Raw genomic sequence first — 18,797 nt, 5'->3', positions numbered from 1 at the left:
CCAAGTCATGTGTAAAGCTGATACTAATGACCCTGTTTATCCTTAACCTGATTAAAAGAGGTTTGGGGTTTCCACTTCAATTATTTGACTCTTACAGGTATATAAATAACATTTATATCCAGAAAAAAAATATGTGTAGGGCTTCCCTGGTGGCGCAGTGGTTGAGAGTCCGCCTGCCGATGCAGGGGACATGGGTTCGTGCCTCGGTCCGGGAAGATCCCACATGCCGCGGAGTGGCTGGGCCCGTGAGCCACGGCCGCTGAGCCTGCACATCCGGAGCCTGTGCTCCGCAATGGGAGAGGCCACAACAGTGAGTGGCCCGCGTACCACAAAAAAAATTTTTTTTAAATTTAAAAAAAATACAGAGTTGTCTGTTCTCTATAGTTTTTAAAGAAAGAGGAGAATACAAGTGATTATTACACAGATCTATGTATTAACTGAAAGCAGAGTGATATAATCTTCATAACTTTATGAGATAAATCAGAGTATTTAAGATGTGGACCATTCAAAATACTTATAACAACGTAGAAGAACATTTAAAATGCTTGAGAATACCTCACACCATATAAAAAAGTAACTCAAAATGAATCAAAGACCAAAATGTGACAGCTAAGAGTACAAAATTCTTAGAAGAAAACATAGACATAAATCTTTATTACCGAGGCTCCTTGGTGTGGCTAATGGTGGACTCCGGGAGGGCTCACGCCAAGGAGTACTCCCCAGAACTTCTGCTACCAGTGTCCTCGTCCTCACGGTGAGGTACAGCCACCCTCACCTCTTCAGGAGGCCCTCCAACACTAGCAGATCACTGGTTCTCAAACTCTGTCTAGCGTGCATCAGAATCCCCAGGAGGACCTGTGAAAACACAGATGACTGGGTTCCAGCCCCAGTGTTCCTGATTCGGAGAGGACGAGGGGAAGATGGCGGAAGAGTAAGACGCGGAGATCACCTTCCTCCCCACAGATACACCAGAAATACATTTACACGTGGAACAACTCCTACAGAACACCTACTGAACGCTGGCAGAAGACCTCAGACCTCCCAAAAGGCAAGAAACTCCCCACGTACCTGGGTAGGGCAAAAGAAAAAAGAATAAACAGAGACAAAAGAATAGGGATGGGACCGGCACCAGTGGGAGGGAGCTGTGAAGGAGGAAAAGTTTCCACACACTAGGAAGCCCCTTCACGGCCGGAGACTGCGGGTGGCAGAGGCGGGGAGCTTCGAGGCCGCGGAGGAGAGCGCAGCAACACGGGTGCGGAGGGCAAAGCGGGGAGATTCCCGCACAGAGAATCAGGGCCGACAGGCACTCACCAGCCCGAGAGGCTTGTCTGCTCACCCGCCGGGGCGGGCGGGGCTGCGAGCTGAGGCTCGGGTTTCGGTCGGAGCGCAGGGAGAGGACTGGGTAGGCGGCGTGAACACAGCCTGCAGGGGTTAGTGCACCACGGCTAGCCGGGAGGGAGTCCGGGGAAAAGTCAGGAGCTGCCGAAGAGGCAGGAGACTTTTTCTTCCCTCTTTGTTTCCTGGTGCTCGAGGAGAGAGGATTAAGAGCGCTGCTTAAAGGAGCTCCAGAGACAGGCGCGAGCCGCGGCTAAAAGCGTGGATCCCAGAGATGGGCATGAGACGCTAAGGCTGTTGCTGCCACCAAGAAGCCTGTGTGCAAGCACAGGTCACTATACACACCCCCCTTCCGGGGAGCCTGTGCAGGCCCCCACTGCCAGGGTCCCGCTATCCAGGGACAACTTCCCCGGAAGAACGCACGACGCGCCTCACGCTGGTGCGTCACGTCGGCCTCTGCCACCGCAGGCCCGCCCCGCACTCCGTGTCCCGCCCTCCCCCTGGCCTGAGTGAGCCGGATCCCCCGAAGCAGCTGCTCCTTTAACCCCGTGCTGTCTGAGCGAAGAACAGACGCCCTCCGGCGACCTACACGCAGAAGTGGGGCCAAATCCAAAGCTGAGCCCCCGGGAGCTGTGAGAACAAAGAAGAGAAAGGGAAATCTCTCCCAGCAGCCTCAGAAGCAGTGGTTTAAAGCTCCACAATCAACTTGATGTACCTGCATCTGTGGAATACATGAATAGACAACGAATCATCCCAAATTGAGGAGGTGGACCTTGAGAGCAATATTTATGATTTTTTCCCCTTTTCCTTTTTTTGTGAGTGTGTATGTGTATGCTTCTGTGTGAGATTTTGTCTGTATAGCTTTGCTTCCACCATTTGTCCTAGGGTTCTATCCGTCCGTTTTTTTTTTTTTTAATTTTTTTTCTTAAAAGTTATTTTTTATTTTAATAACTTTATTTTATTTTATCTTACTTTATTTTCTTTTACTTTATGTTCTTTCTTTCTTTCTTTTTTTCCTTCCTTCCTTCCCTCCTTCCTTCCTTCCTTCCTCCCTCCCTCCCTCCTTTCTTTCTTTCTTCTTTCTTTCTTTCTTTCTTTCTTTCTTTCTTTCTTTCTTTCTTTCTTTCTTTCTTTCTTTCTACTTCTACTAATTCTTCCTTTCTACTTTTTCTCCCTTTTATTCTGAGCCGTGTGGATGAAAGGCTCTTGGTGCTCCAGCAAGGAGTCAGTGCTGTGCCTCTGAGGTGGGAGAGCCAACTTCAGGACACTGGTCCACAAGAGACCTCCCAGCTCCACATAATATCAAATGGTGAAAATCTCCCAGAGATCGCCATCTCAACACCAGCACCCAGCTTCACTCAACGACCAGCAAGCTACAGTGCTGGACACCCTATGCGAAACAACTAGCAAGACAGGAACACAACCCCACCCATTAGCAGAGAGGCTGCCTAAAATCATAATAAGTCCAAAGACACCCCAAAACACACCACCAGATGTGGACCTGCCCACCAGAAAGACAAGGTCCAGCCTCATCCACCAGAACACAGGCACTAGTCCCCTCCACCAGGAAGCCTACACAACCCACTGAACCAACCTTAGCCACTGGGGACAGACACCAAAAACAACGGGAACTACGGACCTGCAGCCTGCAAAAAGGAGACCCCAAACACAGTAAGATAAGCAAAATGAGAAGACAGAAAAACACACAGCAGTTGAAGGAGCAAGATTAAAACCCACCAGACCTAACAAATGAAGAGGAAATAGGCAGTCTACCTGAAAAAGAATTCAGAATAATGATAGTAAAGATATCCAAAATCTTGGAAATAGAATAGACAAAATACAAGAAATATTTAACAAGGACCTAGAAGAACTAAAGATGAAACAAGCAACGATGAACAACACAATAAATGAAATTAAAAATACTCTAGATGGGATCAATAGCAGAATAACTGAGGCAGAAGAACGGATAAGTGACCTGGAACATAAAATAGTGGAAATAACTACTGAGGAGCAGAATAAAGAAAAAAGAATGAAAAGAACTGAGGACAGTCTCAGAGACCTCTGGGACAACATTAAATGCACCAACATCCGAATTATAGGGGTTCCAGAAGAAGAAGAGAAAAAGAAAGAGACTGTGAGAAAATATTTGAAGAGATTATAGTTGAAAACTTCCCTAATATGGGAAAGGAAATAGTTAATCAAGTCCAGGAAGCACAGGTAGTCCCATACAGGATAAATCCAAGGAAAAATATGCCAAGACACATATTAATGAAACTTAAAAAATTAAATACAAAGAAAACATATTAAAAGCAGCAAGGGAAAAACAACAAATAACACACAAGGGAATCCCCATAAGGTTAACCGCTGATCTTTCAGCAGAAACTCTGCAAACCAGAAGGGACTGGCAGGACATATTTAAAGTGATGAAGGAGAAAAACCTGCAACCAAGATTACTCTAACCAGCAAGGATCTCATTCAGATTTGATGGAGAAATTAAAACCTTTATAGACAAGCAAAAGCTGAGAGAGTTCAGCAACACCAAACCAGCCTTACAACAAATGCTAAAGGAACTTCTCTAGGCAAGAAACACAAGAGAAGGAAAAGACCTACAATAATGAACCCAAAACAATTAAGAAAATGGGAATAGGAACATACATATCGATAATTACCTTAAATGTAACTGGACTAAATACTCCCACCAAAAGACACAGATTGGCTGAATGGATACAAAAACAAGACCCATATATATGCTGTTTACAAGAGACCCACTTCAGACCTAGAGACACATACAGACTGAAAGTAAGGAGATGGAAAAAGATATTCCATGCAAATGGAAATCAAAAGAAAGCTGGAGTAGCAGTTCTCATATCAGACAAAACAGACTTTAAGGTAAAGACTATTAGAAGAGACAAAGAAGGACACTACATAATGATCAAGGTATTGATCCAAGAAGAAGATACAACAATTGTAAATATTTATGCACCCAACGTAGGAGCACCTAAATACATAAGGCAAATACTAACAGCCATAAAAGGGGAAATCGACAGTAACACATTCATAGTAGGGGACTTTAAAACCCCACTTTCACCAATGGACAGATCATCCAAAATGAAAATAAATAAGGAAACACAAGCTTTAAATGATACATTAAACAAGATGGACTTAATTGATATTTATAGGACATTCCATCCAAAAACAACAGAATACACATTTTTCTCAAGTGCTCATGGAACATTCTCCAGGATAGATCATATCTTGGGTCACAAATCAAGTCTTGGTAAATTTAAGAAAATTGAAATTGTATCAAGTATCTTTTCCGACCACAACACTGTGAGACTAGATATCAATTACAGGAAAAGATCTGTAAAGAATACAAACACATGGTGGCTAAACAATACACTACTTAATAACGAAGTGATCACTGAAGAAATCAAAGAGGAAATAAAAAAAAATACCTAGAAACAAATGACAATGGAGACACGACGACCCAAAACCTATGGGATACAGCAAAAGCAGTTCTAAGAGGGAAGTTTATAGCAATACAATCCTACCTTAAGAAACAGGAAACATCTCAAATAAACAACCTAACCTTGCACCTAAAGCAATTAGAGAAAGAAGAACAAAAAAACCCCAAAGTTAGCAGAAGGAAAGAAATCATAAAAATCAGATCAGAAATAAATGAAAAAGAAATGAAGGAAACGATAGCAAAGATCAATAAAACTAAAACCTTGTTCTTTGAGAAGATAAACAAAATTGATAAACCATTAGCCAGACTCATCAAGAAAAAAAGGGAGAAGACTCAAATCAAGAGAATTAGAAATGAAAAAGGAGAAGTAAAAAGTGACACTGGAGAAATACAAAAGGTCATGAGAGATTACTACAAGCAACTCTATGCCAATAAAGTGGACAACCTGGGAGAAATGGACAAATTCTTAGAAATGCACAACCTGCCAAGACTGAATCAGGAAGAAATAGAAAATATGAACAGACCAATCACAAGCACTGAAATTGAAACTGTGATTAAAAATCTTCCAACAAACAAAAGCCCAGGACCAGATGACTTCACAGGCGAATTCTATCCAACATTTAGAGAAGAGCTAACACCTATCCTTCTCAAACTCTTCCAAAATATAGCAGAGGGAGGAACACTCCCACACTCATTCTACGAAGCCACCATCACCTTGATACCAAAACCAGACAAGGATGTCACAAAGAAAGAAAACTACAGGCCAATATCACTGATGAACATAGATGCAAAAATCCTCAACAAAACACTAGCAAACAGAATCCAACAGCACATTAAACGGATCATACACCATGATCAAGTGGGGTTTATTCCAGGAACGCAAGGATTCTTCAATATACGCAAATCAATCAACGTGATACACCATATTAACAAACTGAAGGAGAAAAACCACATGATCATCTCAATAGATGCAGAGGAAGCTTTCGACAAAATTCAACACCCATTTATGATAAAAACCCTGCAGAAAGTAGGCATAGAGGGAACTTTCCTCAACATAATAAAGGCCATATATGACAAACCCACAGCCAACATCATCCACAACGGTGAAAAACTGAAAGCATTTCCACTAAGATCAGGAACAAGACAAGGTTGCCCACTCTCACCACTCTTATTCAACATAGTTTTGGAAGTTTTAACCACAGCAATCAGAGAAGAAAAGGAAATAAAAGGAATCGAAATCGGAAAAGAAGTAAAGCTGTCACTGTTTGCAGATGACATGATCCTATACATAGAGAATCCTAAAGATGCTACCAGAAAACTACTAGAGCTAATCAATGAATTTGGTAAAGTAGCAGGATACAAAATTAATGCACAGAAATCTCTGGCATTCCTATACACTAATGATGAAAAATCTGAAAGTGAAATCAAGAAAACACTCCCATTTACCATTGCAACAAAAAGAATAAAATATCTAGGAATAAACCTACCCAAGGAGACAAAAGACCTGTATTCAGAAAATTATAAGACACTGATGAAAGAAATTAAAGATGATACAAATAGATGGAGAGATATACCATATTCTTGGATTGGAAGAATCAATATTGTGAAAATGACTCTACTACCCAAAGCAATCTACAGATTCAATGCAATCGCGATCAAACTACCAATGGCATTTTTCACAGAACTAGAACAAAAAAATTCACAATTTGTATGGAAACACAAAAGACCCCGAATAGCCAAAGCAATCTTGAGAACGAAAAACGGAGCTGGAGGTATCAGGCTCCCTGACTTCAGACTATACTACAAAGCTACAGTAATCAAGACAGTATGGTACTGGCACAAAAACAGAAAGATAGATCAATGGAACAGGATAGAAAGCCCAGAGATAAGCCCACGCACATATGATCAGCTTATCTTTGATAAAGGTGGCAGGAATGTACAATGGAGAAAGGACAGCCTCTTCAATAAGTGGTGCTGGGAAAACTGGACAGGTACATGTAAAAGTATGAGATTAGATCACTCCCTAACACCATACACAAAAATAAGCTCAAAATGGATTAAAGACCTAAATGTAAGGCCAGAAACTATCAAACTCTTAGAGGAAAACATAGGCAGAACACGCTATGACATACATCACAGCAAGATCCTTTTTAACTCACCTCCTAGAGAAATGGAAATAAAAACAAAAATAAACAAATGGGACCTAATGAAACTTCAAAGCTTTTGCACAGCAAAGGAAACCATAAACAAGACCAAAAGACAACCCTCAGAATGGAAGAAAATATTTGCAAATGAAGCAACCGACAAAGGATTAATCTCCAAAATATACAAGCAGCTCATGCAGCTCAATAACAAAAAAACAAACAACCCAATCCAAAAATGGGCAGAAGACCTAAATAGACATTTCTCCAAAGAAGATATATAGACTGCCAACAAACACATGAAAGAATGGTCAACATCATTAATCATTAGAGAAATGCAAATCAAAACTACAATGAGATATCATCTCACACCAGTCAGAATGGCCATCATCAAAAAATCTAGAAACAATAAATGCTGGAGAGGGTGTGGAGAAATGAGAACACTCTTGCACTGCTGGTGGGAATGTAAATTGGTACAGCTACTATGGAGGTAGCTACAGTATGGAGGTTCCTTAAAAAACTACAAATAGAACTAACATATGACCCAGCAATCCCACTACTGGGCATATACCCTGAGAAAACCATAATTCAAAAAGAGTCATGTACCAAAATGTTCATTGCAGCTCTATTTACAGTAGCCTGGAGATGGAAGCAACCTAAGTGCCCATCATCGGATGAATGGATAAAGAAGATGTGGCACATATATACAATGGAGTATTACTCAGCCATAAAAAGAAACGAAATTGAGCTATTTGTAATGAGGTGGATAGACCTAGAGTCTGTCATATAGAGTGAAGTAAGTCAGAAAGAGAAAGACAAATACCATATGCTAACACATATATATGGAATTTAAGGAAAAAAATGTCATGAAGAACCTAGGGGTAAGACAGGAATAAAGACACAGACCTACTAGAGAATGGACTTGAGGATATGGGAGGGGGAAGGGTAAGCTGTGACAAAGCAAGAGAGAGGCATGGACTACCATGGCATACACTACCAAACGTAAGGTAGATAGCTAGTGGGAAGCAGCCGCATAGCACAGGGAGATCAGCTCGGGGCTTTGTGACCGCCTGGAGGGGTGGGATAGGGAGGGTGGGAGGGAGGGAGACGCAAGAGGGAAGAGATATGGGAACATATGTATATGTATAACTGATTCACTTTGTTATAAAGCAGAAACTAACACACCATTGTAAAGCAATTATACCCCAATAAAGATGTTTAAAAAAAAGAAAAAAACTAAACCAGTCTCAGAGCTCAAAGAGGGTTGAAGTCTGGGACTTTTGGAAATCTCAGAAAGCTCTTGCCTTAGTAGTAAGAATATTCTAGCTCTAGAGAATAGGCAACTCTAAAATCAGAGAAAGATTAAATCCTGAGCAAGAAACGTTAACTGCTTGATAGAATAAAGTCCAACACCCTTTTAAGGAAGAAACAAAATCCAGAAGCTCAACAATGTAAAATTCAGAATATCTAGTACCCCCCACCAAAATTTTAGCTATATGAAGAAACAGGAAAATGTGACCCATAACCAGAAGAAAAATTAGTCAATAAAAACATTCCTAGAACTGGCCAACATGATGAAATTAATAAAGAGGTTTAAAAACCTATTATAAATATGTTAAAGAATTTAAAAGAAACATAAACATGGATGATATCAAAAGAATGAAATGAAACATCCAGAGGTGAAAAATACGGTATCTGACATGAAAAGGTTGCCAGCAAAAATTTAACAGCAAATTAGTTACAACAGAATAAGAAGTGGGTGATCCAGAAGACATACCACCAGAAACATTTCAAAATGAAACATGAAAAGAAAAAAGACTGAACAAAAAAATGAACAGAGCCTCTGTGACCTATAGGATGATAGCAAGTGGCCCAATACATGTGCAATGGAATTTCGGGAGAAGTGTGTGTGTTGAGGAAGGAGCAGAAAAATATGTGGATAAATAATGGCCAAAATTTTGTCAAGTTCAGTGAAAACTATAAACTCATATATTTGGGAATTATAAAGAGTCCCAGACATTATAAATGCACAAGAAATCTCACCAAGGCACATCATAATCAAATAGCTGAAATCCAGGAATAAAGAGAAAAATTTCAATGCAGCTAAAAAGACACACTATTTCTGTCCTCTAACATAAAAGGGGTCTGAATAAAGGAATAAAGATAAGATTGACCATGGATTTCTTGGCAGAACTTTGTAAGCCAGAAAACAATGAAACAACATCTTTAAAGTGTTGAAAAGAAAACAGCAACCAAAAGTCTTCCCTCCTAGCATTCTACATCCAATGAAAATATTCTTTAAAAAAATGAAGGCAAAATAAAAATGTTTTTTAAAAATCAAGACCTGGAAGGATCTGTCACTAATAGATTTGCACTACCAGAAATGTTTTTTTTCTTCCAACATCCTGTATATTTTGTTTATTGTCTGTCTTCCTCATGAGAATATCAGGGCAGGGATTTACAAGAAATGTTTTAAGGTAGTTCTTTAAGTGGAAGGAAAACAACACCACATGGAAACTTATTTACAAAAGGAATGAAGAGTGCTATAAGTAATAAATATGTGGGTAAAAGTAAAAAAAAAATACCTGACCTGATATTGTTCTATACCTTGGTTGTGGTGAAGGTTACATGAAAGTAAAAGTTTGGTAAAACTCATCAGCTTCATGCTTTGTGACCACCTAGAGGGTGGGATAGGGAGGGTGTGAGGGAGACGCAAGAGGGAGGAGATATGGGGATGTATGTATATGTATAGCTGATTCACTTTGTTATATAGCAGAAACTAACACAACATTGTAAAGCAATTGGACTCCAATAAAGATGTTAAAAAAAAAAAAAGAATGTAAATGGTTTTTAAGTGTTCCAGTGTCTTTATTCCTTGGATATGTGATAATCATTTAAAGTTATGTCTCTGGGCTTCTACTTTCTACTGGCTTTCAAATAGGTGATCACAAAATTGTATCTAGTAGTTACAGTTGCAGTATCTTTACTTACCTTCCATGCTCAAACAACCCAGCCATGTAGGCATTCTCAGCCTTAGGATCTGTTACTACTTTGGGCTCCTAACTTCTAAAAATTATACTGTTTTATCCCAGTCTCTACAAAAAGAAAATGTATTATGTTATGAATTGATTTGTTCTGTGGAAATATAACTTCAAAAATACTATGAAATACTATTAATACTATGAAAAATGTATATATACTTAGGGTCAGGGACTCCAGAATTAGGTATTTTGCATTTTCACCCTTTATTTATCTTATTATTTTTCCTAAAAGATTTGATCCCAGACTTGAAAATGGAAACAAAACATTTAGGGGAGAGAAAGTAGTATTGTTGAGTTTCTGTTGTGTAATATTCTGGGCTACTCTTCATTGCGGTGCACATGTTTCTCATTGTGGTGGCTTCTCTTGTTGTGGAGCAGGGGAGCTAGGTGCACAGGCTTCAGTAGTTGTGGCTTGGGCTCAATAGTTGCGGTTTGCAGGCTCTAGGGTACAGGCTCAGTAGTTGCGGCGCATGGGCTTAGTTGCTCCGCGGCATGTGGGATCTTCCCAGACCAGGGCTCAAACCCGTGTCCCTTGCATTGCCAGGCAGATTCTTAACCACTGCGCCACCAGGAAAGTCTCCTAACATTTTTTTTTCTGAGTGAACTTATATCTCAAACACCAAAGAACAAATGAGAAGTGTAAAAAAAAAGCACTGACTTTACCAACTCCCACTACAGTTTTCTGTCTTTAAACACTTTTTTAAAGTTCACTATAAATTGCTTGACAATGGCATTCACAGCTGTGGTAAGGGGATGGGAAGTGGATTTCTGTTGCCAAGTTTCCTGAGTGGTGCCTGTAGCAGTCCTTTCTAACTCTGTGGTTACACCCAACGCAGCATAGATAGTCCCCAGGAACTGCAAATTCTTTCCTTTCTGCAAATTTACAGTGGCAGCCAAGGAAAACAGAAATCACTGTGACTTGATGGGAAGGAGACAATTGCCAACTGTAAGATGGCAGTGGAAAGACATACTGTTTCAAAAGAAATAGATCTAACTTGTCAGGAAGGCATGCATCTGTATGAAAATTCATGAAGCACGGTGTAGAAATATGGTGGAGATCATTTGGCCATTGATGATAAAGAAGAGAGAAACAGAACTGATATCGTCGTGGAAGTAAACTTCACACTAAACGGCCTGAGACTGGAGATGCATGGTGTTTTCTGAAGGCAGCCAATACCACTGACAAAGCAACAGAATCCAAAAGCGATGGGGAAAGGGCTGGGGCTTTATCTAGACAGCCATGAAAGTTTTATTCTGCTAAAAACATGTATCGGATCAATTATTGCCTTGCTTTCCTAGTAGTTACATGTCTCAGATGGTTGAGGACGCAATAAGGAGACCTATAACTCAATCTCATTATGAATTTCAGGGAAGGACTAGATGGTGATGTGTCAGTGCCAGGAAACTTGTGAAACCATCACCCTGATAACTTGCAGATTTGTAAGAGTGAGGGGTGGGAATTTTGGAAAGAGTCAGAAACACACCCTGGCCTTCAGGAAAATAGATCTTAAAGAAACCAGATAGAAATAGTTAACATTTTTTAAAAGGAACGTAGCTCAAGAGGGAAGGGCAGTTCTAAAAAGGGGTTGGGGGTGGGGGAGAAAGTTTAACTATCCAGTTATTACTTCCAATATATAAAAGAGTTTTCAAAAACTTTTGGGCTTTAAAGAAATAAAAAGTATTCATTTGTTGGATAGTGAATTCCCCAATCACTGGAAATGGTAAACAAATTCTACCCAATTGCCTCTGAATAATGGAACCAAGGGGATTACTATATTACATACGAGTCTGGACTAGATCGGGTTCTTTAAACTTTTTTTTTTATGTGTACCTTGATTTCTTTGGCAGTTTGGAGAAGCCAGTGGATCTGTTCTCCTAATAATGATTTTAAATGCAGAGGATTGCAAAAGAAACCAATGATATTGAGAGACAGTTATCAACATTTAAAAAGCAAATTTGTGATATAGTAAATTAATAAATGTGTGTCTTCCTTAATGCATTAAATAATAAGATCTAGCAGCAGGTCTAATGACTATTGTAATTTTGAACGGCAGTGAGTGTAAATGATATTTCAAGACACCTGGAACAAATTTGATGTGTCACGTGAAAATATACCAGCCACAGGTACTATTGAGGTTTGTTACCTAAATTCATAATTTAAGGAAATGCTACAGTACAGTTAGACATTTGTGTAAATAAAGATGTAATTTTTCTCCCATCCAAATTCATACATCCCTTGAATTCTATTCAGGGAATGGCTGAATCCTATCTAAGGTGCATGAGATCCTATGGAAGTGATGGCATATAAAATTTCACCAGATCTCTGTTTCCTAGAGATTAAAGCCCAAACTTTTTAGAACTGCATAAAAAGCCTTCAGCGTGGCATTGGAGGGATAGGACCCAGAGCCAATTTGCCTGGATTCAACTCTCTACTCGGCCACTTACCAGCTTTGTGATCTAGGGCAAATGACTTAAAATCTCAGTGCTTCAATTTCCGCATCTGCAAAATGGGTTATAATAGTATATAGAGCATTGTCTGAAACTTCAAAGAAATCATTCTTGTATATAATAATTATTTATTACTAATACCCAGCTAATTTCATTTCTTCCTTTACTTACCCTCTGTCTCCAAACTGTGCTCAGACATGCTAAGCTAATTGCCATTTCACGAGAATATCAGTATTGTTTCACCCCTGTGTGCCCTTACTCAGAGCACTTCTTCTGCCTGAAGAATCTGTCCTAAATATCTTGCAGCCCTCCCCGTTCTTTTTTTCTACTTTTCTCCTTCAGACTCCACCAAGCCAGCATGGCAATACTGCTGGCAATAGAAAAAAAAAAGCCATTTTATCTCATCCAGAGCAGATTTACCAATTCCTACTTTTAGCCCTGTAACACTTCTTCCAACCACCAAATTCCAATAGGTATTGGCTCTGGCACTGTTAGGCATAATACACTTGTGTATGTATATCATAGCAAATGGTGCCTTTATGTCCTTTTGTGACTTTTTCATCCCAACAAATGTAAGTTTCTTAAGGATAAGTCCCATGATTTGATATTGAAGCCCATGGGATAAGCCTAAAGCCAGGTGTACTTCTGATGAATAAATGGATGGATGGATGAATAGATGAATGCATGGTATAGATGTAATCCAGGATTTTCAAATATTCGTATGAAGACAGAAGTCGAATAGCTATGCTAACGGAAAACAACAAAAAAAAATGATTTAATCTCTCCAGTGATTTGCTTGTAACTGTAATCCTTGCCCTTCCTTCCTTAGGAATTGCCATACAGATATATGTCTTCTTGACACTTCAGAACAATTTCTAACTTACTGGGTTTCTGTAGAAATCCAATGATATAATGCGTTATGAAATGTAACTGTGCATATGTAAATAATTAAACTGTGAATTTAGTATGTTCTCTCAAAGTATTTCCCCTCCCACTACCTTTCCTGGCACTGTCTTTCCCCCAACACTGCCCATCTGGTCAGAGTGTCACAGCCCTTCTCTGGATCAGTAAACATCCACACATCACTGGCTTCCTGAGGTCACTGAGCATTGGTTACTCAGAAAAGAATGGATGGGGGTGACTAGGTATCACTTTTATCCTTTTCCCTGACACAGAGGTGAGTTCCGAGTCTAGCCTTGAAGTCAGGCCCCTTGGGTTCTAAAGTTGAATTAAGTTCAAACCCTGAACAAGTTACTCCATCCTTTAAGCCTTGATTTTCTGACTATTTCCACTTCTTCACCTCCTATTTCTCTCTAATCAAACTTTAGTCTCTTCGGCCTCCATGTCGTTCCGTGGTCATTCTCTGCTATTACCTTATTCAACATTTCAGCATCAACCGACACAAGAAATCACGTTTTCCTCCTTGAAACAGCTTCTCCTCTTGGCTTCCTGTGACTCCACTCCCTCCTAATACCCTACCTGCCTTCCTGGCCATTCCCTTTTAATTTCCTCTGCTGGATCTTTTCTCTCTACCTAACCTTTAAATCTTAGAGTGACTCACAACTCAGGCCTGAATTCTCTTTTCTTCTTTTTCTGTGTCTAAGAATATCTCATTCAGTCCCAAGACTTTAAATACCACCTGTAAATTAAAATGCTAGTAACTCCCAAGTTTATATGTCCAACCCTGACTACTCCCCTGAGTGTTAGGCTCGTAGCCAACTTGGCATCCTTATTGGATGTCTAAAAGGCATGCCAAGAAAAACTCTGGATTTCCCTCAACTCAATCCTAATTAAGAAAGAAACACACACTAAAAAACCCCACTCTTCCCCCTACTCATCCTCATCTCAATCATGACACAACCTAACTGCTAAGCTAAAAACTATGAATCATCTTTCACTTCTCTTCCCATCACCCCGACCCACATTCATCCTACTACCTAATAGTTCTACTCTCAAAACTTCTCTTTTATCTGTCCTGAAGACTGAATCACTTTCACTTATACCACTAGCATCTGAGCCACTTACCTACCATCTTTCTTCGGGACTATTCAACATGTCTATTTACAATCTTGGACCCCTGCGATCCATTCTCTATGGTGATCTTTTAAAATCATAAATCAGACCATGCCACTCTTTTATTCTGACTCTCAGAATATAAGCCAAACCCTTTCCCATTGCCTACACGGCTTTATAGGTGCTGGCCCCCAGCTACGCTCTCAACCCCTAATCTAATACTATCGCCTTTGTTCACTGTGGTCCAGAAGCATTAGTGTTCTACCTGTTTCTCTTAGATTATTTATATTTCCAAGCCTTTATTAGCACTGTTTCCTTTTTCTAGAATGTTCTTCTCCCAGATATTTATATGTCTAACTCTTCTATCATTTAAGTCTGAACTTAAAAATCATTACCTCAAAGAAGTCTTCTCTCACCACTCTATTTAATGTCCATCTTTATTGCACAATCCTATTTTATTTCCCTTATGCCACTTATTACTATCTGAAATGATCTTATTTGTCTCCTTGTTTGTTATCTGTGTCCTTGTCTAGACTTTAATCTCAATCAGACCCATGTCTTGTTAAACACTAGAACACTACCTCACATATAGTAGACACTCAGGGCATATTGTTTGAATAACTAATTGATTGAATGAATGAATGGCTGGATTTTGTTACAGTGTAGGAGTTGTTATGAGGACTAACTGAGATGGTACATGTAAATTGCTTAGCAGGCTGTCTACCACATTGTAAGCACTCAAAAATACTCAGTAACAAAGCAAAAAAGTTAGCTTTTATTTTTTTAAGTTTTATTTTTATAACTAGATTTTTTGTGGGGTGGGGGAGAATGTAGAAACCTAAAGGTATAAGTTTGAAAATAAGTAACTTTTGGAGTAAGGTAAAAGAGCATGTTGGAAAGGGATGGAAAAAGAAGAAAAACAGTGAGACAAGATAGGGAGTTCCCAAGGCACTGGTCCAGGAGATTAATTCTAGGGTAAAAAGACATTGGAAGCAGGTACACAGGGACCTCTTAAGGGAGCTGAGTTACTGAAGACAAATCTGCCAACTTTTAAATTTTCCTAATAATCAGTTCTTCATTTCCCATCACTTTTTAAACAAACGCAAAATAATTATAATCCGGTTCTCCAACTATGGCTTCAGAAAAGACATTGCTTAGCTCACAGAGAGCTCTCTTTGGTGGAGAGAAAGGGATGGGGGAGGATGGAGACCCACAGAAAGGAGAACATCTATCTTTGATGCCATCAAACCCAATGTTTCACTCTCTGGGAGTGTGCTTTAAAATGTTCTTTCTACAGACTTGTGGTTGCCAAGGGGGAGGGGGTTGGGGGAGGGAAGGAGTGGGAGTTTGGGGTTAGCAGATGTAAGCTATTGTATACAGAATGGATAAACAACAAGGTCCTACTGAATAGCACAGGGATCTATATTCAATATCCTGTGATAAACCATAATGGAAAAGAATATAAAAAAGGAGGTATCTATATATGTATAACTGAATCACTTTACTGTGCAGCAGAAATTGACACAACATTGTAAATCAACTATACTTCAGTAAAACAATAGAAAAAATTAAAATTTTTTTCTAGTGTGGCTTGCACCTGTCCTGGCCACTATGCGACTAAGCATACAGTGGTGGACACTGTGACCTTTCCCTACACTTTCCTGACCATATTTGAAAATAGCATGGAGCAGTGTCCAAGCTGGTGGCCACCACTCATGGGAGTCCCATTCAAGCAGAAACATGTGGGAGGTGTGAGAAGGGGATATGTTTTTCTTATTAATTGCCATGAATCAGGCCACCGGGAGTCATGAATGGGAGAGTTGGGGTTAGTACAGTATGAAGGAAAACAAAGTTTATTCAGGCATCCATTGTGCCTATATTTGACACAAATAATTAACATGCATTTTGCAATCAATCTATGAAAACTCAAGACGTATTAAAGTCCCAGTAACAATATAACTAAAACTGTTGAGAATTAGATCTCTCCCACTGAAATCTGTCACATATGCATCCTGCCCACACAGAGAACTGCACTCAAGACTGGATTCGACTGTGCGCAGCTTCAGCTGGCTTTATGTTAAAATGCTGGGAGGTTCAAGTGAGATGCTATCTGAACCTTATAAGTCTGAAAATATCGCAGCAACACACTGTTCAAAAAAGTTACCTTATGCTAATACTATAAATTCAAGGAAATGTTGCTACAAAGCTAAACCAAGTGGGTTGGAAAAGGAAAACAGTGTAGAGAAAAGATTAATCTTTTGACTCAAGACATATGAGAGTTCAGAATCCCGCTCTGCTGAGTGGCTTTGGAAAAGGTGCTGAATTAGCACAGTGCCTGGTACCTAGTAGGGATGCTGTAAATGTCTGCTGATTGAAAGAACTGCTTTGAACTTCAGTGAACCTATCTATAAAATGGGGATAAAAAAATCTACCCTACAGGATTTTCCTGAACATTAAAGGTAGCGTGGATAAACTGTCCAGCTCCCAAAATACATACTCAGTACATTGTAACGGTTATAATTTTCCTTTACCCTCCTGGCAATTGTCTCCTTGTGATATATCCTTCTACTACTTTGTCACTTAGGATTGGCAGGCCCTTCTATTTGGGTTCTTTTGTCTCTTCTGAAGGATTTTGTAGGATAGAAGAGAAGAGCTTATATGACAGATTTGTATCCCTACACTTCAGGCTTTACTGGAGACTTTGCCTGACCTCATAGGTATATTTTTAAAGTGTTTCCTGTTTCCATATGTAAACTAACTATAGCTAAGGATGTAAGAAATTAACTGTTAATTACAGATAGCTAGAAATGCAGGAAATTATCGCTATATGTCTCCTCATAATTTACAAATTTCTCCAAAATACCATTTCTCTTGATGCTGCTCCTGGGTCCTTATAAGGACCACAAAGAATTCTGGAGGAAAGGGAATTTTAGAGAATCCAGATAGCTGGGTGGAAATTCAGATGTGATGGTGATCTGGTTATACCATCTGTCACCCTTTTGAGCCTCAGTGTAGATTCAGTGAATCTGGTCAGTCAAGAGGCTGCACCTCCTCTCTCCTGGCCCCATTCTTGTGAACACTGGGCACTTAGACAAGAGGGAGGTAGGTCAGAAGTTCAGTTCAACTTAATCTGGTAAATACACACTCAAACCTACTGTGAGCCAGGGACTGCAGATACCAAAGTGGGGAGGATGAGGTCCCAGTCTCCAAGAGCCTCACTTTTCAGTGGGGGAAATAGAGCCATCAAAGGGTCATTTCACTGTAATAAAATACATGTTAACTGATAGGGGTTGACTGAGTCTTTGGGAGGCAAGACGAGGGCATTGGACCTCTTCACGGAGAAAGAGGCGCGATGGAAGGAAGGAAAATAGTTCAGAAGATTCTGCTTCTGATGGGAAGGCGCACTCCTGCTTGGCAAAAGTCAGGAAGAGGGGCTTCCCTGGTGGCGCAGTGGTTGAGAGTCCGCCTGCCGATGCAGGGGACACGGGTTCATGCCCCGGTCCGGGAGGATCCCACATGCCACGGAGCGGCTGCGCCCGTGAGCCATGGCCGCTGAGCCTAAGCGTCCAGAGCCTGTGCTCCACAACGGGAGAGGCCGCAGCAGTGAGAGGCCCGCGTACCGCAAAAAAAAAAAAAAAAAAAAAAATCTGGAAGAAGAGCCCCTCAGACTGGGGAGGGAATATATGTACATTTTGTGGACTCAGAAAGAAGCCAGAATGGGCGGAGCTAGACTTAGGCCTTCAGACAGAAGTGTCCTGTACGTCCCCCTTTTTGCATCCATTGCCTTGTTTTACCGTTAGAAGCCCGAGTCATCTCCAGGCCCTAATCTTAACCTCACTTCGAACAGCACATATACTGCCTCACTGCCCACAGTGCAATTCCTAAGTGACCTTCGGCTGTGTCTCTTGCCTCCTGAAGATATCACAGTGGGTATCTATTGTGTCTCAAATAAAACTCAAGCTCCATGCATATCTGTCCAGAGCATGGCCCTGGTCCTCTTTTCCATCTTCATCTCCAGCCACCTGTCCTTTCCATTATATGGTCCAGTGTTTGCTTCGTATAATCATTCTCTCACTTCTTGGCCTCATACGCGCTGCTCCGTCTGCCCTAACGCTCCCTCGCCCATCTCTACCTACAGCCTGTTAAAGACTCAGCTGAGGCCGCGCTTCCTCCCAGAAGCCTTTGAGGTCCGTGCTCCCCAACCTTGCCCCCGCTTCCCCTGTCACTGCAGTTCTCAATCTGGTTTAAATCTCCCCCTCTTCTCTGTGCCCACACTGTGATCCTCCCTCATGTTTTCTATCGCCCCCACCAGGGATGCAAGTTTACTGAGTAGCAGGGCTTTCCCTTTGTCCC

At 40.5% G+C, this 18,797-nt stretch overlaps 1 protein-coding gene across 1 annotated transcript in view; it reads right to left on the bottom strand.

Annotated features, from left to right (window-relative positions):
• BCAT1 (branched chain amino acid transaminase 1) overlaps positions 1–18,797 on the bottom strand; it is a 269,064-nt gene that overhangs the window by 53,662 nt on the left and 196,605 nt on the right. Inside the window, exon 11 of the transcript XR_009565426.2 lies at positions 660–855. The gene's annotated coding sequence lies outside the window, so the exon portion shown is untranslated. The remainder of the gene's footprint in view (positions 1–659; positions 856–18,797) is intronic.

This window comes from Globicephala melas, chromosome 10 (genome assembly GCF_963455315.2).
Source record: "Globicephala melas chromosome 10, mGloMel1.2, whole genome shotgun sequence".
In the NCBI taxonomy this organism is placed as follows: Eukaryota; Metazoa; Chordata; class Mammalia; order Artiodactyla; family Delphinidae; genus Globicephala; species Globicephala melas.
This window is presented reverse-complemented; position numbering and strand designations above follow the sequence as displayed.